Source organism: Ischnura elegans, chromosome 1, assembly GCF_921293095.1.
Source record: "Ischnura elegans chromosome 1, ioIscEleg1.1, whole genome shotgun sequence".
Classification (NCBI taxonomy): Eukaryota; Metazoa; Arthropoda; class Insecta; order Odonata; family Coenagrionidae; genus Ischnura; species Ischnura elegans.
The window spans coordinates 100,360,807-100,387,576 of record NC_060246.1 but is presented as its reverse complement, the minus strand read 5'-3'; the positions used below and the strand labels follow the sequence as shown (position 1 = coordinate 100,387,576).

Here is a 26,770-nt window from a genome sequence, read left to right as displayed (position 1 = left end):
ATATTACATCAGATAGATTACAAGGAACAAAAATGGCTAGATTGGCTAATTTGTTATTTGAGTTAGCATCCATTATTTCCTTATTTATTCCATTTATCATATAACATTTTAAGTCACTGATTACATTTTATTCGCAAATATGAACATATGAAGAATTAAATCAAAGCATAATATGTAAGGATAATGGAATTAATTAACAAGCTCCATTGGACATGTTATCTAATGCTGTTGGATAGTTACGAATGTTTAACGGAAACGATTTTAATTCTTGACGCAGAAACGACGCATTGACGCAAAGAATGGTGAAATAATGACGAAATACCTCCAGTGTTGCAGAAATTGTTCCAAATTATTCTCATAATGACCGCACTGTGGGCGAAGAAGAAGCCCATGAAAGAGATTTTTCTAATATCCTTAATGAAACACCACCTAAGTTTCGCAAGACATCATTTGAAATTTCTATCACTAATATAATAGATATTACATGCATTATCTATTCAAAGAAAAAAATCGTAGCGAAACCCCTAGAAATCCCAAAAATATGTAACCTTCATCCCATTGTGATTCAGAAATCGTTGGGGTGAAGACTTGTTTTGGAATTCATTACTGAAAAAGCAAAACAAATGTATTCCAATTTATTTAGCATGTAACATTCAACACACTAATATTTATGCAATAATTCATTTTTCTACAATATGCACAGTCAATTAAAATGCTTTCATAACAATAAGGTCTTTTTTATTTAATCGTAGTTTCTTCATGAATGAAATGGCAAAACAATTATATTTCGATTTACTTAGTATATGTCATTCAATTTAGTTGTATTTTTGCATTCATTCATATTTTTACATAGTGAACAGTTAGCGGAAAATTTTTTATATCAACAAGTATTATTTTTTCGGTTCAATCGTAGTTCTTCTCTTATCGCTAATGAGTGTGCCGTGGAAATGCTTTTGTAAAAGATATTTTTCGTCATTAGTCGATGCTACCAAGAGTTTCAATTACCCATTAAAGTCTTCGGTCGCGTCGAAAATAATTGTGGACCCCCGGGGGGAGAGAAGAAGGGAAGGGAAGCGACCGAGGCATTCGGGCTTCTTAATTAACAGGAATTTCTCAGATGTACCTACCCCAACCCTTTCGCCCATTCTCAACGCTTACCGAAACATTTTCTTCTTCCCTTTTTCTGCGAGCGTCGCCAAACATTTGGGTCTCTCACACTTGAAAGTGAGGAAGAGTGCGAGAAATCCGTGAAAGGGTAACGGGAATAATGGCGTCATTAGTACGCCGCCATTTTGTACAATCCCCTCCAGACTTTTCAAGATTTCCCAGTTCATAGTAATGACTGGTCCTCGACAAAACTATTAAGGCCGTTTTTCTTGGCGTGAGTTTGGACTCAAACCGATGAATAAAAAATTCTCTGCTTATCCTAATATGTACCTTATTTTGTAGGATTTGCCTCCCGTTCGGTCATTCGGGCCTTCCGATAAGACTTCGTGCAGTTTGGCATTTTACAGGCTAATTTTTCCCTCATCGAAGCACATTACCGAGATATTTTGAGAACAAGTGTGCCTTATAGAATATCTTTTTTTTAAACTTTCATTAATTTCGTCTTCAACGGAGCGTAATTCGCCATACAGTATTTTGGGTAGTTGTAAACGTTGAAAATATTATCTATAACAGACACTTTTTTGCTTCCACAAATAATTTATGAAAATTTTCTATAACCGGTTTCGGCTATTACACCGTCATTAAAAACTGGTGTGTGTTATTGATTATATGGAGCCCTTCCTCCACGTCTAAGATGTTAATGAGGAATTTAAAGTCTTCCATAATGTGATATGGTTTTCTTTCAACAGCCACTCCTTCCAGTAAACCTAAATATGCAGTAAATTCTGTTTGATGAAAGACTATAAATGTTTCAACGATAATATTATGAGTAAGAAAAAGCATTCATACTTTATTGAGATGATAAATTCATATTTTTCCTCGACCAGTGAGATTCAATCTCTCTTTTGCGGAATAAAAATTAGTATTTGGTGAAGTGAATGACCGTTTATGGATCAGACACTTGGCTGTTGCTACCTTGAGTCCAGTCCCGATGGTTTTAATTGATATTTAGAGGTTCATTTAAATAATTCCTCTGACTACTATGGAAAATATCAGTGCATTGATTGTCTCTCCAGAAAATACTCTTATTATTTGAAATTCTCACCAAAAACATTACTATATTTGGAACTAATAAAATTAATAATGTTATCGACAGCTAAATTGAGAGGCCTAGTTTTGAGATTTAGTTACCTATAAAAACGTGGTATTTCGGTTTTACACTTTTTCAAGATTTCTCGGCATATCCCTTCTTTTTGTCTTGCATTTCACGAAATTTTGAGTGGCTACCATCGCCAGGTCATACATATATTACTAAGAAGATATTTTGAATCTCAAATTTCTTATTTTAATTGAAGTATACCGGAATTGGCCACGGTGATAACTTTAAGGAGTCACCCTCAATGCTTAAGTCCGTGCTCGCGATTCACAAATTGTGCTAAAAATATACAGGGAAAAAATCATTTGATTTAACCGGGATTCTCCCGATTTCTGGTTCAGTGCTTTAGCCAGTTACCGGACATTATTCCGGAAGAGGTGGAACAGATTGCTGAGTATATGGATGCGACAAGAAGTCCAAAATAGTGTGATGTCGCAATCTTTTTTTCTTGTTAAACAACAATAATCATTTATAATCTTTAGAGCTTTATTTTCTCTCCTGCATCCAAAATGGCTCTCTTACTAACCATTCGTTGTTTACTCCCCATCACCATAACGCCCTCAACTCCAAAACAGCAACATAAACATACACGCATACAAATAAAAATACAATTCAAACATTAATGCATAATCCAAGGACCATGGCATAATCAATCACGCCGAACATCATGGACGCGACGTTACAATAGTGCGCACAGCGCCACAGCCGGAGAGCAAAGCCCAAACTTTGATCAGAGGTGTTTGCTCTTGATTAGTTAAACCATACTGGGACCAGCCACGGTGATATCTTTACGGAGCAATCCGCAATGCACAAATTATATTAAAAAACTTTTTTTTACTTATTTCTATCGATAAGAGTGCCTGACATTTGCATTCCCAAGGCAATCGATAAATCGCCCAAATAGGCGTCTTCTAAGCTATATCTTCTATTTCTAACACGCTCCAAAGTTATGTATAGGCACTTTCATCGGAAGCAGTCGTTATACATGGGTACGGTCGGGTCTACGACCCTTCCCCTAGCGGACAGATAGAGGGTGAGTGGGACAAGGTAGGTGTACGCTGTGAGGAGAGAGAGAGAGGCTTATGGAAATAAAATCCCCTGCCGGTAAAATTTCCGTCCCGGAAGGGGGATGGTCGGGTTTTTTCTTTCAAGAGGATGCCCTTATGGATGGAATGAGGCTTGTGGGGGTGAGTGTAAAAGGAATTGGAAGGAGTTTAGGCAAAAGGAGAACTTTTAGGACGGGAAGTTGGGAAGGGAAAACTGCCATGGTGAGACAGGAGGTGGCTACTCAGTGGTATGAACGAGGTTCCCGAGTTTTCCCGTGTACTTTTTTTATTTTTTCCCGTTTTTCCCGAATTGTTTTGTTTTTCCACTTATTTTTCAAATATTTATGTATCATATCCTCGTGTTTCTTGCGCCCATAATTGATAGATAGGTTGATTGATAGAGAAATTGCAATAATTTTGAAAATTTTCTGCAGGTTGTGTTTTTATGGTATAAAATTGTGAAAATAATGTGTCATATTTAGGATGCATATTTTTGTGTTGAACATCATTAATTATTTATAAAACTCCTTGGTATTGCATTATCGCCCACATATATTGGGTAAGTCACCTTCGCTCTACGAAACTGCGAATCGGGTCAATTGGTCCACTTATGGATCATTATTTTACGCGTTTATAAAAAAAATACATAACGGGGAAACGTTGCTGGGAAATTGAATATATTTAGCATGAATCAACATATTGGAACAAAATATTTCCATTTTAAATGGCACCATTCGAGTTGTCTTTGACGAAAAACATCAAACATTATGTATTGAATACTTAAAAGCCTATTCTAGAGGGTAAATCAAGAACAATTGCTCAATAAATCTTTAATGAAAGCAAATACAGTGATGATGACGTTGATCGCCGAGGGCAAGCAGATGGCTAGATCGGAACAGGAAGATCGCGAATCAATTATGTGGAACAAGTAAAGAAATATGTGAAAAAGATGGAATACGTAAGTGAGAAATGATTGACTGATAGAAGACTTCAGTTGGCAGTTGAGTCAAACCAATCTTAGGATCGTCAAAAAGTTATGATGAGGATGAAATACAGTGATGTGGTAAACTTGAAATGACTTCGACAAAGTCAGTTTAAATAAAATCAGAAAAAGTGATTACGCAGAAAACATTTTTAGCTCACGATGGCCATCGTAGTACTGCGTCTCACGATTTTTTTGGTGGAGGTTAATTTGAGGAAATACTTAAATTGATATTTCATCTTACCATTTGATTCCGAGGTTTTCCCGGTCCATTTTAATTCTCATATTTTGGTTTTTCAGTTTTTTTTGTTTATACCTTATAGTTCCCATGTTTTCTCCGAAGATGGCATTTTTCTTTTTTCCTGAGAGTTCCCTATAGCTTCTAAGTCATGGGTTTTCCCTATGGCTTCAAGAATTTTCCCTGTAGCTTAACAATCCTGGGTCTTCCCCATCAGATTATATTTCCCTGGTTTTATTCCGAAGTTTCTCGTGAAGTTTGCAAATTCCCGGATTTCCCGATTAGGTGTCCACCCGGAGAAAGTGAGTTGTACCCGGGCAAGTGCACCACCATGGGTAGGGAGAGAGGGTGGTGGGATCGGGGCGCTGGGTGGAAAAATCTTCCGAGCCTCCTTGGAAGACGGGAGGCTGACATCTGAAGGGAGCAAGGAGCTTTGGCACCCGTCTTACGTCCCGTACCCGCCAGTCTGCCTACCTTAAAACTACGACTTTGGCCCTCCCAAACTCACTCTCTTTCCGTCTCCCAAGCCTCCTCTCCCTCCATTCACTCGGCTCATCTCTCTTGCCCTTCCGCACACGTTGAATAATTCAATCAAATTTAAAGTCATGGAGGATGCCGTGGAAGGAAAGGATCGAGGGAGTTTTGGAAGCTTTGGAGCGACTGACGAAATATAATCGGTTCCCCCATCAGATCTGAATAAATGAAAACCCGATATCATGCTTTTAGTTAAACATTTATAGGAATGAGGCTCATGATTTATCGATGGAGGCCTAGGGGAGCACTTCATGGAGGAGGGGAAGTCGCCTCGCTCCAATTTCCCTTGAAAACTTTTTCTTGATTGAAATTTGCGGAAAGGCCCTTAGAACTCCACAATTTTTCGCCCTATTCCCGCGAAAGAGAAAGAAATTACGGAATATTTTTTCTGAGATGCTTGGGAGCTATGATGAATACATTTTTCCTGGCTAGCTCATAATGAGTTAATGGAAAAATACGATTGATGATCTATCAAGCAGCAGCAAGCAAGCAGCAAGCAAGCAGCAAGTTTTGTCACTAGCAAAATGACCCATTGCTCTAATTGCGTCGTTGACGTTTTGACTGCTTGGTTCTTCCCTCGTTGAAATGAAATATACACGTTTCCTTTTAGAACGTTGAATCAAGGAAAATACACGTTTTGTGTAAACACTTACGGTCATTGAAGACCGCAATGAAGATAAAATATCTCCCAAATTTTCTTCGCATTGGAGCATTCTCATTTAGGTATAATGTCAGTTTCACTCGTGAAGTTTATAATTTAATCGACCGTTTTGTAATTAAAAAAGAAACCGTGGAAATCCGTGGCACAATACACACTTCATCTATGGTTATCAAATGAGGCATGAAGTAACTATAAAAATAATTTTAATTTCAAAGTGGCACAAAAGTTTGATTATGTACCCTTTGATAATTTTCCCCGGGCAGAACTATTAACTACCGATGTTTATCGATGTGTTACTTCTAGAAAGTTTTGTACTCAGTACCTGAATGTATTTATAGTTGGATTTTGGTTGCGATTATTAGAACTATTTACTTCAAGGTTTGATTTTCCTGCTGTGGTAAGTGATGCCAAATGCCTATAGAAGAATGTCATTGCGCCTTGAATGGAGGAAGAAAAAGAGCGGGGAGATACCTTATTGGTGCTCATAAACGCTATTTTAATGCTCGTGTCGTGACTCATGGAGATCACGAATGACCTTATCATCCAGCAATATTTTCACTAATGTTTTGCAAGTTGATGGGCCATACTTTTATGTTGTCTTCTCCATCCAGCTATAACTACGCTATAAAGGAATGAAAAATAATTCTCTAATTGCGCATAGAATTTTGTTACCGTTTTAGTGCTTAATTGTGCGACACGTTTGAGCAGGGTGTGGAAAATTCATTCGTTTTTAAATGTATCCAAAATTGTCAGCCTATTAAAATTCAATGCGGAAGTGAAACAGAAAATGTAGCACTATACCGTTGTACCCCACGAAATCTTTTGCTCTTATCTTCCTTGGTAGATAAATATCCAAGCAATGAAAGCAGCAATAAACATTTTAACCTTTGCGTATTAATGCATGCAATGTTTTGAGGAATTGCATTGCGATTTTTTTATCGGTGGTAAATTCTTTTATAGGCTTGCACATAAGGCATCGGTATTTTTTTCCAGAAAATGCCTTATTCTTTTAAGATTTGACAGAAATTTTAATTTTTGGTACCAACTTATGGCATATTTTTGAAACGCATGAATTTTTAGTTAATAGTAAGCTATTGTAAATGAAAATTACAATTTCCCCGTGTGTCATACGATTTTTACAATGTGCTCTAAGTTAATAACTCTTTTTGAGTTTTTTTCAACACCAAGTATGATTTCAGTAAAATTAATTTCATGCTTTTCTTGTGAGATCATCTAATTGTTTCCCGCCAAATTCATAAAGACATCGTAATTCTCTGTCAGCCGTTTATATTTGTGGTATGTTTTTCAAAATAACGTCCGATAAAGTGAATTGATTGGAATTTTTGTTTTTAATTAAAATGAAGACCGTCATCAAATGGTACAAACACCACCTTTTTGGTGATCCTCAATAACGATTTATTCGCTTTATATTCGAAGGTACGCATAATTATCCAAGAAGAAGAAGCCTTAGCATAATTATTTTTCACTTGTGATTGTGAGATCATCTAATTGTTTCCCGCCAAATTCATAAAGACATCGTAATTCTCTGTCAGCCTTATATATTTGTGGTATGTTTTTCAAAATAACGTCCGATAAAGTGAATTGATTGGAATTTTTGTATTCAATTAAAATGAAGACCGTCATCAAATGGTACCAACACCACCTTTTTGGTGATCCTCAATAACGATTTATTCGCTTTATATTCGAAGGTACGCATAAATATCCAAGAAGAAGAAGCCTTAGCATAATTATTTTTCACTTGTGATTTTCACAAATTCTGCCAGCATGGAGCTCAAATTTTAATAAATTCAAGACAGCCAAATTGCAAACCTCTTCGTCCCTCAGTCAACGTGATTTGTGGAAACAAAAACTCACCCTCTTCACATGTAATTAGCAGAGCGGGGATTGAAATACGCCAACCAGGAAAGGTGGTCAGCTCGCTTACACCACCAGCTCCTTGCCATTCCATCCACCCTTTACTCTTTTACTGCCCAAATGATCTCGGTCGGCTACCCAAAAATAACAAGCCGTAGTGTAAGTTTTTCTTTTCTTCATGATTCTCACTCCCACTCCTCAGTGGGGGGAGGGAAACTGCTTGCACTTTAAAAAAAACCCGCGAATCCGCATTAAGCGGCCTAACAAAGATTCCATTTAATGCTGGCGTGACTCCTCTCGTGTCCCGCCCGTTCCTTTTTTCGCGTTCCCTTCCAGCACGAAAGGTCAACGGTGAAAGGTAATGTGGAAGGGGGAACGCGGTGGGATGGTGTGGGGGAGACCCATACGGCGGCGCCTGCCTCCCTTCGGTTTCCGCAGTGCCTAGTCCGGGCGATCCTCGCCTCGTTCCTTCGGATCCCATCCACTTCCAAAACCTTCGACGCCGTTCCCTTCCGCGTTAACGATACGGTTCAGAGTTAGTACTGGGAAAATATTGCGGCAATGATAAGAGCTCGTCGAAGTCCTTCCTTGGGAGCTGATTAAAGGTGTAAAGTTACTAGTAATGATTGAGAAAACTGTAGTATTTTTCCACACTTTTTTAATCTTACTCAACCGGTTTCTATGCTTGCGCAACAAAATTCACCAACTCTTGGTTTATTTTGTGATATTCCATTATAAGTTTTTTCCTGGATGTACACAATTACTTATACCACTTATGTTTTTATCAGAGCGCGACCCGATGATTCATTGAAACCCGGGTCGCGCTCTGATAAAAAAATAAGTGGTATAAGTAATTGTGTATATTCAGGAAAAGGTTACGCAACATTCTCAAGAGCTGTCTTGTGTAAATTTACCTCCTACCAGAGAAAAAATATTGCTCACAGTTCATTTCAGCCCGAGTGTTTCAGCCCTTACGAGGCTAATAGTGCTGAATTGGCACCTACTGACGATGAAAAAAGAAAGACGCTATAGTTTGAGGAGCTCTAGCGCCTAAAAACTGAGACTACTTCTTTAATTTTTGCGACACAAACTCTTTGCTTCCTAAGAACAATTCGGAATTTGTTTCCCGCAGTTTAGTATTGATCTATCTTCCGAGTAAAAAAACTACAAGTTATGGTAACCAAAACAATGGAGACAATAGCGCTCAAAGTTGGGTAACATAATTTAGCGTGCAAAAAAGTGTACTTCGTTGAGAAAAATTAATACCTATAACCGCATCGGAGTAGAGAATTTTCAAATAACATGTACCAACGTATAAAAACTATGTTTTGCAGTTGCTGCATTGGAATTTGTAACTCCGTTTGGAAGTTATAACTCATCAAGTTGGGGTGTCTTACTTTTTCAATAGCCAGTATTGGATGAGTAAGGGAAAGAGGGTAAGAATACGCAGTCTGGTAAGAGTAAGCACTGAATTTTGTAGCAGTTGTCAGCAATGCAGATGCGTCACGCTAAGATTGCATAATGCGTCTTTAGCAGCAGACTAACATGCCTCATTGCCGTTGCTTCACTGCATTTCGTCTGGATATTTTCAGATAAAATATACTTTTGCTACTTTAAAGTGTAATAAATTAACTCCTTAAAATTATAAATTAAGTGTAGCTACGCAGATGGGATGATTTTTGATAGTCATATACCTGATATCATAGTAAAGTACAGTTCATTAGCTAGCTGATGAAATGAGCGTGAGAGTTATTTGTGCATATTGGTAGTATCTAGCGGTAATTTCTTAAAGCATGTCCGGTGAGATTACACATCTGGGTACTTTTACCCGCATTGCGTACTTTTAGCATAACATCAGTCCTACTCATTTACATTAATGGATATTCAATTGTTGATTTCCCATTTCATTTTGTAATGTTTACCATTTCATGTTTAAAGTACCTACATTTAACAAGAAAGCGAAAAAATTCTCAAATAAAAGTAAAGAGAAAAAGAAAAAATATGAGATAGCAAAGGCTGAAAAGATGGCAAAAAAAGCACAAAAGAAATTAATTGAAAATATAAAAATGTTAAAAAATAAAAATATGAAGTCAAAAGCAAAACTAAAGTTCAACACTAAAAATCCTCTTGAGAGAAAATACGACTCCTAAAATTCCTCCAAGTCATTTAACATACCCCTTTAAAAATATGAGGAAGAAGAAGAAACTGTACGCCCAGAATGTGGAAAATCCTCTAATGACAAGTGGATTCAGTGTGGACTTACATTAGTCATGAATGGTGGCATGAAGCCTGCTCAGTATATAAAGGCAACGGGCCGCTCATTTGTAACCATTGTTGAGTAATTTCTGGTGCGTACTCGACGCCATGGAGTGTAAGAGTACGCAAATGACTTATTTTATAACTTTTTATACAGCAAGAAAACCATTCTATTTAAACATGCCAAATTTTGTGTAGTTAGTACACAATAATTAAAGAACCTAGTAACAAAATGTTGGGTTGATATCGCATTGAATCACAAAATATAACCGAAAATGCATTAGGTGCGTACTCTTGCCCTCCTTTACCATATGAGATTGTAGCAGCGTTGCTTTAGGTGTTTACTCGATTTCTCAAATCAGAAACTATATCATCATCACTATAGCATCATCCAGTAGACCTCTGATTTCCCGGTGTATAACTGTGTTTAAAAATTAACAATGTCATTTTTAAATTCTCGTGGAGTAAATTAGCAATGAAGTAATTTTAATACTTTTGATGTTTGAAAACCTCGGTAACCTTTTACTGATGTAATATCCTTATCTCGCATCCTACATGCAGCTAACATTCGTTTGTTATTAGAGCATAATATTGCACACATTGGAAATATCTAAAGCTTTGATCAAATGCCATTAAAATGGAGAGAACTTGTTCATTTATATTTTGCGTTTTAAATATCTCTCAGGTTCCGTAGCGTTCCGTTTTGGTGATAACCAGATATGATCTTCGATTCTGCTTGCCGTTGGTTCGAACGTGATAAAACGAGATTAAAAGAGGAAAAAAACTCAATGCTCCATCAAATGTTTGCCGCGATACGTGTGAGACATTTTAGCGTCGCATGCCTCTAAAAGAGGAGAGAAAATATTATCTCTTATCACCGTTTGGGATTTTTTGTGCAAAGAAACCAAGGCAAAGAATTGAATCGGCGGAAATATATATCAAAATGCGACGGCGTATGATTGGATGAATGAATGTAAACTCAACAACCATGAAATCTTCGGCCAAAATTCTCTGTTTAGGAAATAAATACGTATTGAGTGACACGGGAGAGGTGTTTGTACAAATGTATGAGCGTTGCTTGTACATTATTAGTATGGAATTAAATAAAGGTAATAGAGCTCTACGGCCTCTATATATTAACAGACGAAGATAAGGATCCCCAATGGCTGTGAAATTTGGCACCACTCTCAAAATAAAAAACCAAAAAAACCAAAAGTCCATCCTGTGGTAGTTAACGGGATGATTTATATAAAATTATTAATTAATTTCAATGAAAATTAATAGAAATAACAATATTTCTATATAAAACTACCACAGGAAGGTTTTCTGGTTTTTGCTGTTTATTTTGACGTCAGGTGCCAAATTTTGAGGTCATTGGAGACCATTTTCTTTATCTATTAACGATTAGTATGTTTTCTCTGTTATTCGTGCGCATTAGAAAATATTAGATCTTTTTAATCCTGTCATGCAGCTCAAGTCCGCATGAGGGAATAAGATGTTTATCAGATAGACCAACCATTAAATCTTTCATGTCTTTCTTTCGCAAAAAGCCTCGTAATTCATACACCACTCTGTTTCTGGATCGGTACTCTTAAGTGGAATATCCTTCAAAATATTTTGCTAGATTTAAGCTCACGAGTCCTTGCAACATCTGTGTGATAAGTCAAAGATGGTTTTTTCTAAGGCATGGATCAAAGAATTCTATTAGCATTATATAGTTTTATACGTGAAACGAACGCCATCCAACATTTGAATCGTAATCGGAGTGATCATTAATGCAATTGGGGATGGCTATATCTTAAAACTCTGCTGGCTAGAGAAATTTACTTAACGGGTGTTTGCCTTCAGTTATTGGGTAGAAAAATATTTAACTGAGTCATGTTACTTTTCCCTTAAAATTATCCTCAAAAATCGTAAAGTAAACAGATCGGAGAGAAAATTTATATCGCTTTAAACGAATTGCATTTCCTTCGTCCCGCTTTTTCAGAGGAATGTACGGTGACTTTCTGTAACATATTTTTAAGCATAACTCTATAGAATTCATATTTAGCACGTGACTCCCTCTATTATCATTGTTATGTTTATGTGATCCTTTATTTTTGGAAGTACATATATTGAATAAAATATGAAATTTTAATTTTCTGTAAATATGTCAACTAGTGAATAAATCAGTACGTAAGCCAGTAATTAAAACCATTTATTAAACTATGACTGTACTTCAAGAAACCTAATGCTTATTGCTGTTGCGGAAGTCAAATACTTATCGGAGTTTTCCTTCCGCATAAAATTAATGAGTTAAAAAAACATTGAGTGACGTAAGTTCCTTTATGATGGTTCTTATTAAAAGTCTAGGAATAAGCTGTGTGCCAAGCCTGTCAAGTCAAGATCACCTTTGTGTGTACCTATTTACTTGCTAATGTCGCGTTTATGGTAGCAGTTCAAAGTAGTTCAAGGACGTGCTCCATTCAGCTTCCCTGTATTTCTGGAGGGTTTCTGAAGTAATTTATTCGTTAATATTTCCACTTATCTTAATTTTTCTTCTCCAATTTCAATGCCCGTTTCACTCGCAGATGGAGAACCCAGCTTGTTATTAATGATGTCATTATCATTTATTTCCCCCTTTTTTACGAGAAAGCTGTTATCTCAAAATATTCCTTAAGTGCAGGGGTGAATAAATCAGGTCTGTTTCATTAATTCCTTTAAAAGTATACTCACAAGGTTTTCCCCTCTCATTGACGATTAATTGAATTGAATGGATGAATAGACGATGATGTGCATTCATAATTCCGCCATAAATACTTGAGCGCGAGCGACTTGATGAAAAAGGAGAGATTTTCGCAGAGAGCCGTTTGAATAATCTTCAAATACCTTTTTGAGCCACTAGAAAATTCCCTTTCGTGGTTATATCGGATTTCCTCTCAACAAATTCCCTGCAGTATTAATGACTATTTATTTTTTAACTAATGGGGCCTTATTAATTTTATATGGTAAGTCGTATAATTATTCCCTGAGATTATATTTTTTTATAATTTCAGCAGAGGTGCTAGTGAACGATGGTCCATGAAATATCTGTTTTTAGTATAATCTTTATCTTCATCGCCCGGTCCTTAGAATAGTCTTCTAATGCAGTCGATAAACAACAATATAGTTAACTCAAATAGTTTGTAAATTGCATTTTTAATGTTGAACTTTCTTGAAACGCGCTAAAATTGAATTTACATTTGCACCCGGCATTAAATTTTCCATAGACCGCAATAGTAGCTCCACAGTAACTAGTCTGCATTAATGTGACTATTTATTTTCTCGTTAATTATCAAAATCTATAGCAATTCATTTCATGTTTATCGATCCATTTACTTACTGTTTCACATCAAGAACTGAAACTGATCCAAATGAGTTATCAGGCATATTGCTTCCGATATTTATAGATACGAGACTGTACACATGGTGAGTTATAGCCTGCATTGCCAATTCCTTGTATGAATAAAAGCTGTTCCTTTTCTTTCAAACTCATCCGTCACGAGAAGCCTTAGTAAATTACATGTATTATTTTATGACTATATAATTTATGACTTATTTTATGATTATTGCTAAAAATAATTTCACGCAATTGATCCCGTTCTCGTTATAATTAATAGACACCAGTAAAAAATTTGTTCTCTTCACTCATTAATTGTATCAGCTACTCTTTTCAACCTTATGTAGTTCTTTTCCGAAACATACTTCATCATTTCCTCCATATATTTTCTCCCAGACCTTCCTTTGCCCTTGTTTTTTTTCTTCCATCTCTTCAGTCTTCAACCGGTCATGATTCCCTTCCTTTGACTCTTGATACGGCAGATTCTGTTGTTCCATCTCCTTCGTGAGACTTTCCTAAGACTACTTATCTATCACTCTAAGAATAATTTTTAAAACTTCTTCGTAATTCGCTTGATTTATACTTTTGTTACTCATTATTCTCAATCTTTTAAAAAGCATAAATTGAAATTCTTTTTGTTCACGGGAAATTTGACATCAAACGGCTAAATATCAAATAGCTCCTTCGTTATAAATTGAGTAATTTTCTAGAACATGCTTCGGAAATGTTTACGATGGAAAAAAAATAGTTATTCGAGTGTTCTTTTTTTTATTTCTCACACCTCGACCGTTTCCTAGTGTCTTTACACTGTTTTCTGCTGGTGTGCACAGTGGCCTCACGTTCGTCAATTTCCAGGTCCATTTTCATGGCCATGGAAAGTCCCCCGCGGCCATACATAGGTCTATCCACGTTCGGCCAGTGAGTAAACCACGTGAGCCATGCCATAGGGGCAAAAAAGTGAAGCCGTGAACCTATTCGCAACACAAATGAGTACGTCCACGATGGAAGAATGCATCGAACAAGTTTTTCACCGCGCCAATCCACTCTTTTCAACTCGCTCCAAAGCTGCGCTACACAACGAGCGTTCCCTTGGCGTCGCTTTAAACGGGACGCAAGACAGCGTAGAATAGCCATGCACAATATTTCTTCTCGGTCAAACTTAATATATGATGGGACCCACTATTGTTTGCCGGAGTGAAAAAAAAGGGTCCACCAGGAAAAAGGGAAGACTGGAAAACGTATTCAAAAGACACCAAAATGTTCAAGCTACCACATAAAATTTCTTCTCTTAAGGCCTGTTTACACGATACATTAACACGTACTACGTTTGCGTGAATGATTTTTGTGGACCGGAACGGAACATGTACGAATGTATGAACCAAATTAGAACAGGTTCTATTTTCTGTGCATAAATTCGCACAAGTTAGGTGGTTACACAATACACAGTGCATTTTGGCGTTCTTTCTCGCGTTCATACATTTAGACATTAACCCGTACGTGTTAATGTACCGTGTAAACAGGCCTTTAGAATATTTTTCAGCATCAGCGAAGAAAATATTAGCAGTTCTCATTGTCACTGGAATAGCCGAAAATTACAAAAATTGCGTATTTAATGAACCATTTTTTAATAATAAGAATCTTTCACATGCTAATGTAGAACACGGGTCACTGTTTTCCAAGTCAAGTAGCATGTTCAGATACCCCTGTAAATTTAAAATGTTCTTTCATTAGTAATCAAGAGAGTAAGCCGATGCTAATCACTGCGTCCTAAAATGGTGACCAGAATTCAAGAATGCGGATAATTGTTGCCATTTTATTTGTATGGATCGGTTTCAATTTTTCCGATTACTTTTACTTTCCCAAGGTGATGTGATTCAATGTATTTTATTTATAAAGTGTGATGACAAAATAGCTCAATATTATGCTTCTCCTCCGGGTGTGTTTCTATGTAGACTAGTTAAAGCTGAATATGGTTTGCAGAATACGTTCTCTATAAGTGGTTAATGAGTTTCAATCAAGCTCTAAACGTGCGGCTAGAAATGAGCTGAGGGTTATGCTGGTAATTTATCGATTATTTATTAATCGTTTGGGATTAGGGTCTACTAAAGACCTCTAAATACCTTTGTGGTCTAATTAGTAGTAAAATTTATTGACGTTTAAACGCTCTATTTGGCTAAGTAGCCCGAAAATAATGGCAAAGAAGGTTTGATAAACGGGATACGAAGTATAAACTGTCTAATTATTTTTTTTAATTCTCTTCGGAAGAGCTTTGTATTCACAAAACAGTTAATCATGCCGGAATCAGCTACATAAGAAGTACTTGCGTTGTGAGTTCTAAGCCAATTTAAACGACGGTATTTATCTGCTGTCATTTGCATTCGTGATGCTGTCCACATTCCATATTACGCCTTAAGTTACATTCATTCATCAATGAATGAATTACATCGCACTTTACATGTACGCTGACGACATTGCCATCACAGCTACTTCACGGAAGGGAGACACTAACATAAGCAAACTTAACACTCAATTAAAACTACTACACAAATGGTCACTTACATGGAAGATACAAATAAATGGCTCCTCAAATCAGCTATCGATGACAGATCTTGCAAAAACAAGAGGTACCTGTGCTAAAAAATCTAGACGAAGTTGAGGGAAAAGTATTTTTGCTAGTGCTAGTTGAATTTGCGCCCGTACGTAAAGGGAACGTTGTCCTTTACACATTTTCATTTATTATGAATAACTTAATTAATTAAAAGACAATCAAGGTAACATGTGCGAGCATAAGTAGAGTTAGTGCGAATGTATTCCAGGCCGATTTGTTTGTTTTTGGCGTAATCGATAGATTGGTTTCGAATTACTGCTTATATTATGCTTGCTTGATTTCACGGAACGAACTCACACGCAGGCCCCGACGCTCATCACATCCACCAAAGCGGAGGCTGAATCGAACTCCGTTGCTCCTTTCTCCCCCGAAACCTTTCACTCGGTCCACACAAGCAAATACGCGCACCGCGACATCGAAATCAAATTTCATCGCCGAGGAGTTAAAACAGAGCGGGAGCGTTGGTCGAGGGAGAGAAAGGGATTCCCAGCATCCAGGGATAGGCGCGTATGTGTTAAGGGTGGGTGCCGGGAGGCAGTCCCCAACACCTCTCACACCCTCCCTCTCTCTCTCTCTCTCCATCGCCTTCCCCAAAAGTGCCTTTTCCAGCCTCTCGCCATCCACACCCCCATCCTCCGCACCCTGGACCAAACTCTCACTAATTAGCGCGACCTACATTCTCAGCCATTCCTCCTCCTCTTCTTTCACTCTCTGTCTCTCTCTCTCTCTCGACGGAATACCTCAGCGGCTATGGAAAAATATTTTTTTAAAAAAGCATCCAAGCGGATAAAATGGAAGCTGCACAAATAAAACGAAGGGATTCGTGATTTTTTTTTTCGTTTTTCATAGCCTTTCCGATCCCTTCCGTTCTCCACCCGCAATCTCCCCCTCTTCCTGCTTAGAATCTCTCGCCATTTATTCTCGCCATCATCTGAGGTGGAATGGGCGAGACCGGCGGTAGGTATGGGAATCCGAGCCACGCTCCCCCTTTTCTGCCGGCAATCGTCGAGCCCGACTCGTGGTTAATAGCGTTATCCGAGTCTTGTTTCCTCATCGCGCACCCCCTCGTCCCATTCGCAGTGTCTGCGGCTACTCGTGTATTTTTGTGAGGTGAATGGTTGGGTAGTGTACGAAGAAAATAACATGGTCAAAACGAAAAAATCTACTTGCCCAAACAGAAGGGCTCACGCTTGTTACCCTTAAAATTTTCTACTTTTGCCTTCCGATTCTCTATTTTCTCTTGGGCCCCTTAAACCAGTCACTGAAAGTATGATAAGCAAAGATATGGTACTACCCACTAATTAACCGTTCACAGCACGCGTTTCAATTGCTCTATAATCATCAGGTGATATCAGTTGGTGATCGTAAAGCAATCTAAATACGTGTTGTCAACTGTTAAATAAAATTACCGGGTAATACAATATCTTTCCTAATCTTTGGGTATGTTGTTCCATAAAGTTGACATTAGCCATTGACATCTTCTTCCTGGGATTTTTCTTCCTTTATTTTCGTGAGAATCAGGAATAATTCAATCTCAAGGGAATAGATTTATAAATTATTCTTTCTGTGAATATAATAACACCCATCTCTCTTTCTATTTGGAAAGTAATCTGCGATGATTCTTCAATCTCTCATTGCAAAAACAATGGAGTTAGCAAAATTTTAGAGGTATTTCGTAAAAACAAATATCAAACCTATTATTTGGATGATGGGTTTACTGCTATAAATATGAAAGAATTAGCTTTCAATGGAAAATTAAGGTTATTATTAACATGAGTTAAAAATACGGATCAATTTCTTAAATGTGAACCTAACTATAAATAAAGTAGGATATCACTAAATGGACGATACCGCAAAATGGTGTGAATGTTACTTAAATTTTTCATTTTTATTTTAATCATTAGCAGAGCAATTAGCCATTTTAATTTACAGTCAACCCACAAAAATTAATAAGCCTAAGTTTTCATTTTGGAATAAATAAAAATCTTGAAGCATTTCTGGGCTTACTATTTTATTTTTGCACGAAATTGAGAAGATAGCAATGTTTTCGTGCTTACTGTTTTTTTTTTTTTTTTTTGCTCCTAGCAATCTTGTTATAGAAAATAACTCCACAATATTTTGAATTATTCAAAAATCTTAAATTTACCAAAATGGATTTCTGGAAGCGTTTCGTTGACATTTTTGGGGAAATTAAACCGCTTGGCCTCCCTTTCTCCCTCATCCTGCCCTCATAAATTAGTTTCTTTGCTGTTACGACGAAAAGACACATGCGGGACCCTCTTGTATCCAATTAATTCACAGGGATCTGAGATTAACATTTTAAATAGGTGGCACGGACTGACGTAACTACAGCCTTTATAAAAGATAAAAAAGATTAATTAAGGTTTAGTTTGAATAGTGGAAATCGTGGCAACAAAGGATGGGTGTAGTAAATGATGGCGGATGCATTTAAGACATCCCTTTTTGGTAGAAATTCACAACTCTATGATAAATGTTGACGAAGAAAACCTCTCTTACCAGTGATAGACTAGTAGAAATATCTTAAATCAATGCAAAATATATATCCTAGGCATCATAATATGTGCCTCTAGTCTTCGAAAATAAGTGGAATTATATTTTACCTCTATTTCCTAATATATTTATCATATTTTACGAACCTACATTTATCTTGACGTCGTAAGAGTACCTTAATGTAAATAAGACAGTCCATTCAACTGGAATATACGTTCATTCGGAGCTGAACGCAAATGGATGCTCCCCTAATGAGTCACTGCTATTAGTGAAAAGCAATTAGTTTCAGATGCTTTATTGGATCACATGAAAATCTCAAATGCGGAGAAAGCAGGTAAGCGGGCAATTTCGTTTTTGAATGATCAGATATTCCAACGGGGTTAATTACCACATTTAACCTCGCCACATCAAATTTTCCCGCGGTTTACGCCAAGGACGGGTGATGAAAGGTTTTCATTTCCTCCAATCACACTCACAGCCCTGCCCCCCCTCCCCCACGCTTTTCCTTCTTCCCCGCTCTATATTTCCCGGTGGTTTTGAGCTTTACCTCATCCTCCCTGACCCTTTTTAATGGTTTCCTCACTCCCCACTCGCTCTCCAGGCGCTCTACCTTTTTTTCGGGACTTCCCGCGTCGAAATCGTCCTCCCACGGGTTTATTATCGCGGCTTGGGGATGGGGACCGTTTTACTTTGGTTTTTCTCTTAATTGGTCCACGGGATGTGGGCGAGCGGTTTTAATTCGTGGGCTCTCCGCAGGAGGCGCCTCCCGACTCTCTTCTTCTTTCTTCATCTCCCCTTGAAGATTGCGGCCGAACGAAAGAACCTACTACCGTTGATCGCAAAATTATCCCTCTCGGCCACCATAATGTTGATTTATTATGGCACGTGATACCTCCTTCGTCCACAATCTTTCTCTTTTATTTCTCTTACAGGATTTTAATGACGTGTCGTAACGGTATTTCTTTCCATTCATCTTCGTGAAATAATTGCGATGACAATTTTCTTTGTTCTGGTCGATTTTGATTTATTTTGCCACAGCATGGAGTTAATTTCTGCCGAATTCGTTCGTAAATTTTCACTAAACACATTATGGTCTTGAATTACGATTTAAATCAGATGAAAATGTGTTTATCCAAAATATTTCGTTTATTGCTGCATTGAGTATTCAAAAATGCAAATAGGTAATACTGATAAAATGTTGAAATTCAAATGTTTAGTCTGCTGACTTATGCTTCTTTTACAAATATAACATTTGGAGATTTTAGTAGCCCCTGATCTATTATCATGTCAAATTATTGGTTCTCTCTCTATATTCTGTAATATAGATAGTGCGAATGGATAAATGGCTACTTATGCTGTTCATTGTTGTATTTTACGCAATGAAAATTTTAGTGTACATTTTTTGGTAGGTTTTGAAATGCTTTATGGCAGAAGATGAGATCTACCTAGAAAAAAACAACTGAAACACATTCTTTTGTACAACAGACTTATTAACAGCTCATGTAAGAATAAAAGAGGGTTAATTATGGGAGTGATACGAAAGTAAAGTTTGAATATACAAAGTAGCTGTGAGAAAATAAATTCAGATACTGCCTTTGGGGTACTTGACAATCCGTCACGAAGCCATTGTATTTATAAGCCTGAGATACCCACAGTTTGATTGTTACTAGAGCCCTCTCGGTTCCCTTACTACAGTTACGAAGTACAGAAGTCGAAACCCATCTCTGTTTGTGTTATGCCTGATGGTTAGCTATGTTGAAATGTATACTCCGAGACGTGTGCAGTTTATTTATTCTTAATTTTTCCATTGGCGATTGGCAGAAATGAACGGTTCTTCAGAAAATAAGCATTTCTAAAAACTCAAAAAAATAGTTTCAGGATATTCATTTTATTTCCGACGCTACTATTATTGTTGCACTTCATATATTTGAAGTTTGGTCCCTAAAGGCTCCGGGAAACATATCAACTCTCCATGGATGCCCAACGAACTTCATGCGTTCAAATAACTTCACAAAAACTTGGTGTCTGTCCATTTCCACATAAAGTTGTAATTACACCGCCTCTCCGATAGTGGGAGCGCATGCTGATTGTTGGATGTTGGTGCCTGAGTTACATCTACCGTTTCTATTGCAAAACGAGTAATTTTTATTGCGTATTTAATGGTTTTCATGCATGACGCATTGACGCTCAGCCTCAAGGTAATGAATAAATGTAAAAATTCATGGATTCGTTATGCTTACATTATTTTTTTTTTATTCCTCCTATTTTACGCTATTTAGTTTTTTGCCTGATAACGCATTGCATGGATCAGGATAATTCACATTGTAGGATCAATTCACTAGGGAAATTTCCATAAGGTTATTGAAGTATCAACTTTCCTCTGAAACAACATTACCTAATGAGAACGTTTAATTTCACGGAAATGTTGATTTAGACCCTTCAGCGTTTCCTAATAATCATTTTCTAATTTCGCAAAGTACTTTCAACTCCGTTCATTCCCCATTATTCTTTCCGTGCCATTCCTACCTTGCTACTCAGCTTGGAAATATAATTTGCAGATCTATGGATTTCAAATCATAATTTTGGAACATTTCGAGAGAGCAGTCGAATTGAATTACACGAACATTTGAATTTCGCCGAAAATATTGAACACATTGGCTAACAATGCGCACAAAAATTTTGCCTGCACTTGCCCCCACCAAAAATATTTGCCGGTGGGACATTAAAATGCACGCCACCATCTGATAAAAAAATCGAAATATATTTCACGCTGCGCCAATTGCAGAAAAACGCCTGGATTAAATTTGTGGATAAATTTTAAAAATTGAAAAAAAAAACAAAATCATCTTCCGCATCCGATCCATCGACACTGAATGATGTTAGGTGTGTCCCCGCATGCAAAATTCATGACTCGGAGTGTTGTGATATAAATTCGCCGTCGCATTGAATTCCGCACTCGAGCGCAGAGGGTGCATTAAATTTGTAAAGGCATAAAAAAAAGAAGAGAAACATATCCAGCTCCCCATTCCGTTAAAATTCACTCGTCAACGCGCCCATGAGCGCTCCATTTTTCTTCAGTTTAACCTCCCCCTACGAGACCGAAGAGAGAGAGAGAGATGAGCTCGCCATTTCATCAAAAAATCAACTCGGCGATTTAAGGGAGACCATCGTCATCATCGCCTTCGCCTGTTTGCGCGAAAGGATATAAATTTAAATTTCCACTCCTTTGAAAACCCCCTCCACGGCGAACCCATTGCACTCGCCGGGGTCGTGGGTAACCTCACGTCGCCGCTGCGAGCACAAATTGCCACCATTCCAATTAGACTAATATTTACCTCAGAATCCTATCCTCCTCTTGTGGCTCGGATATTATTATTATTTCTCGCGATGCCGTCGGATTCCTCGGTGTTTTCTCTCTTTGCCTGGCGTTGAGGGCGCAGTCGCGACAGGGTTCAGGGAGGCTTATTAAAGCAGAACTCTTCATGCATATCCATTTAGATTTTTGCGGATCAGACCGATGGGTTTCTCTACTAATCTGCCCCTTTTTTCAATAGTTCATGCTTCTCCGGGAAGCAAAATGCATGTTTACTCAAATAAATTATTTCCATACGGGCCGTACTCTCTCTTCGGCAGTTAAGAGGTTGGATATTGCGAAGGTACACAAACATTTAATGGGAAATAAATGAGGACAACGTAAGAGTTCACTCACTCACCTAGCAGAATGCCGAGAAACTGGATACTCACGTAGGTCTCTTATGAACAGATTTGGTGAGCCTTTACCCACCACAAAACCAAATTCAGTCAAAAAAAATTTGAAAAATGCAATGAAATCAGATACAAACTCACTACCTTGCATATTTTCTCAGTGGAACAAGTTCTACGGAAATCTCACCCACGCAAACACTCAGGTTTGCGAATATTACAGTTAATATCGTAATAATCCAATAATCCGTAATACCAATAATCGTCTATCGAACAGGTATTGATACGAAATTACAATGGCATCAAATCAACATATAATCGTAACATAATCAACACATTAGTAATACATCCGTTCACGAGACCAGTGGATTATTCTCCCATGAATTCGACCCAAGAACGTGAGCAGATGGGAAATAGCAACCACCGTAAGTGCGCTAACCGTAGGCAAAACTCTCTCCAAGACAGTAGTATGTTTCACGGCTTTCTTTAGAACCGTAAATCTGTACAAGCCAGCAATCAGAGGGTATAACCCCCTGAATGGAGTTGAAACCTAGCTTAGTTTGTCTTTGTTAATGTCACGTTTTTTTATTACGTTATAGTTAGCATCACACTAATTTATGTCAGTCATTTATAAAAAATTTTTGGCATTCCCCAGTTTAAACGTGATATTCGGTCATTATTGATTCGGTGACAAATCAATGGTATATTAAATTAAGTTTTTGATGCCTTCTTTTTTACGAGTAACACCATTTTCTTAACAAAAATACACTAAATATTGTTCTTGTTTTATTCATCTGGATGCCAGAAAAGTGGCTTTAGCGTTCTTATTCAAAGTCTAAAATATTCCAATTTGATTTACGCATTCAGGTTTTATGAGGCTTGTCTCTATTCACATTTTGTTAGAATGCTGTAATACTGCTGCTGTTTCTACTTATTCTGAACTTAACATGTTTTGTGATTGCTCCTCAGTACCCCCTCCATCAATAGTCTCTCCGTTAGCATATTCTTTTCTAGGAACATCATTTAAGTGCCCACTTATTCACCACCAAAGACAATTGAATGGAAAACTAATTGCTGCCAACTGTAATGGAAAAACTCAAAATAGACTTATGAAAATTGGATGTATCCCAACAATACACATTTTTGCTATTAAATATAATTAAGATAGGATCCACAGTAAATATGTTATCCAGTCAATAGCAGATGCCATCCCCTGAACGTAGTTGAGACAGCAGGTTCTAACTGTGCGTTCTAACTGCGTTCTGTAGCTAAGGTTCCCTTTGTTAATTTCACGCCTTTAGGTCATCATTATTACCATAAGACTAATTCTTGTCAGTATTTTCTAAACATTTTATGGCATATGAAAACACATTTTCTTATTTCCAAGGATTAATCGTACTAACTGCAAACAATATACTATGAATGTGACTTCGTCTCTATTTCTCACAATGATGTCTCCACTGCTGCAGTCATCACCTGAGCTTATGCACAAGAGGTCGCGTCTTCCTCTCATTTCGCCATAAAATTCTGGGGAATCCTTGGGAAAACGTAACAAATACCGTGAAAGAGAGAACTGGATGTATCCGGGGCAAGCCCACACCCGTGGATAGCTTCTGCCACGCGCTCGCGAGACGAGTGGCTTATTCTCCCATTAATTCAACCCAGGAACGTGTGTACACGGGAATGCCTAGAGCAACCGCTATCCGTGCGCTAACCGCGGGCAAAACTCTCTCTCCACGGCAGCAGTGTGTAGTACCTTGCTTTAGACCGGAGAGGACTGCGGAACGGCTCGGAAAAATGAAAAAGAAAAAAAAAACTGCTGCCGCAATATAATTGCAGACACTTCCCGAGGATGGCAAACATGAGAGAAAGAGAGAGAGCGTCGCGGCGCGAATTTTGTGTGGAAGGAAGAGAGGTTGAAAGACGGATAGAGATCGTGGAAATAGAGTTGAAGAGAGAGAGAGACATATAGAGGGTTGAAAGAGAAGATGGGGAATCGGGTTCTCGCAGCGAGTGTGTGTGAGCGATTCAACGCCAGCAGACATTTGAAAGTATAATTGCCGCAGGGCCTCCGGGCGCGTGATGGTTCGGGCTTCGTTCGTCGAGGGGCGCACGCGAGAGAGAGAGAGAGAAGCGTTTGTTTTGTGAGCGTCGAGTTTTGTGTGTTTTAAGTGCGACTGCGGAGGACGCCGGGATACGGCAAGTAGGTAAACAATGGTTGACTGGGGATGGGAATCGTGTAGCGAGAGAGTGAGTGAGAGACGTAGGCCGGTTCGAATGTTAGGGCGGGAGTGGGAGAGTAAAATTGGACAAGTGTGGAAACGTGTGAGGAGAGGAAAAGGACTCTCGGGAGTGGAATGGAATCCAAAAATAATAGTTAACGTTCTTGGGCCAATTAATCGGCCTGCGGGTAGATCCTGCTATTTTTTGCCAAAATTGGGCTAGGTTCGTGAATGGAAAAGTTTGGCGAAGGCTGAGCAAATGAGACGGCAAAACTATTTCATGCTTTATTTGTAACTGGTTGTTGACTTTATTTTGCACGCGAGTCAATTAACTTTAGCTTACAAAAAGTAGTTACAATCATAATGTTTGAGGCCCTGAATATATCCATTTATTATACCCATTTATCATACAGGTTTTCTCTTGGCTTCAGAATATTGATCACTGCCTGTCAATTTGGAGAATATTATTTACTTATCACTCAGAACACGGCATCATTGCCGCTAGGCATAATTAATAGAAGACCATGTATTTTTCTATGCAAAATAAGGATATATAGCGTAAATAGTTACGTGTTATGAGAACAATTGCGCAGTTGTATGAATTATAGTTCAAATTAATTACAACCAAACGTTCTTTTTCGAGAGATATATAAGCTCAACAAGATTATTTATCCATTAAACGCTCATTCAGAGAGTATTTCTACTAGATTATATTGGTTGACGGTCGTGTATCTCCATCAGAAAGTAAGTTGTCGATCAAGAGTAGCCGTTTGGAGAAGTACGGGAGCAACTATTTCCTCCGGGTCAACGGTGGAATATCCAGCTTCCTTCTAAGGCTTTCTACGAATAAAACCCACACCTTTTGTGCTCCCAAACTCTCCGACAGTTAAACCCACCAGAACGCTCCGCCATCCAATTACATTAATTATGATGTATTCAACGGTGTGCGGCGAGATGTTGTGGAACATATAACATCGCCACCACCAGGGTATCTGTACCTGATGGTGGCGAAGCTGATTCTTTGAAATTCGTCGTACGCTGATAAAAACTGTGGTCATACACAAAGTTTTTTCATTTATCATTATATTAAATTATCATTTCATGTACTTCTATCTTTGATGTATTTTTTTAAACGCTGTATTACATGAATGCCTTCAAACCCATATATCAAGACTCGTATGCAAATATTATACATTGAAACTCATCTCTGCAAATCTAACTGCTGTAGCCTTGGTGGTAGAAATTACAACGAAGAATGCTGAAATAAAATCTGTGTGATTTACTCATTGTTTTTAATTCTCCTCTCTATTTTTCTTTCTTTTTAATTTGAAAATCCGTGGTGAAAATTAAAGGAGCTGGTGGCTTAACAACGGTTACTGGGACGAATGGAGGATACGTTAGCTTTGTTGTTGGCCTGGAGTGGTGATTAAACGTCTCGAAGGAACACGACGCTTGCGACGGCTTGAAGCCCCGGGCATTCATATAAAATTTAGACAGGTACCGTTAATTCTAGATACTCTTATCCCACGCATACCAGAGCAGTCCTCGATCTCATAGTGTGAGCTCTTGTTGTGATGTATCTTTTCCTTTTTGATGAGCGCTGTGGATGTATTGAAAACCTGATACATCTAGGATTCTTACAGAATAAAATCCTTCGCAATTTCCATAATTACTGCACATTATTTGAAACTGCAGCTGGTCTCATTGAAATTTTAATTATGATAAATTTTTAGCCATGAACTCGACTATCCTTCTGAGACGTTTCTGCCGCGATTTAACAGTGGTGGATCCAGGATAGGGACAAGAGGGGGTGGCTAAGTGGGGGTTAAAATTCCAGCAGCAGTGGGGGTCGGAAAAAATCACCATTCTATCTAGAATAAATTAGTTACCCAAGGCGGGGCTATAGCCCCCTGAGCCCCTGCCCCCCATAGATTCGCCTCTGCCCCGATATGCCAAAAATCTTGGTGTTGCCATAACAAATTTAATACCTTTTGAACATTATTTTTCTACTGTTTATGTTTTACGTAACTAAATATGTGAAGGCTGTTTATGCTTTTTATTCCACGAAGGAAAAGAAATTAGAATTTAGATGAAGCGTCCATGTTTTCGATAAATACTCATCTTCACCTCCTAAACCACCATCAAAGTTATATAAATTAATTGATTACATGATAATGTTACTCCATTATATTACTCCAGTGATTACAACACACACGTGAATAGTCCTGGTGTTTGCTACCTTATAATTAGATCATTGCAAATTAGCCTGTTAAATAATGAATCAGGTTCACTGCCGTTCTACAGAAATTCCATAGCACTGCTTTTGCACAAACTTCTTTTCACACTCTTTGAACACAATTTTCCTCGTACGAAATATTTTACCATATGCTGATGATTTTTTAAAAAGATATTTTAGTGAGGGATACTATTCCCACTTCAGTGGTATGCATTTCATTTTGATTCCATGTAAGAAAACAAGTAGAAGTAGAAGTTTTCAAGACAAAACAAGCATTA

At 37.8% G+C, this 26,770-nt stretch overlaps 1 protein-coding gene across 3 annotated transcripts in view; it reads right to left on the bottom strand.

Annotated features, from left to right (window-relative positions):
• The window catches only part of LOC124167264, a 346,425-nt gene that overhangs the window by 214,358 nt on the left and 105,297 nt on the right, over nucleotides 1-26,770 (bottom strand). The window lies entirely within an intron of this gene.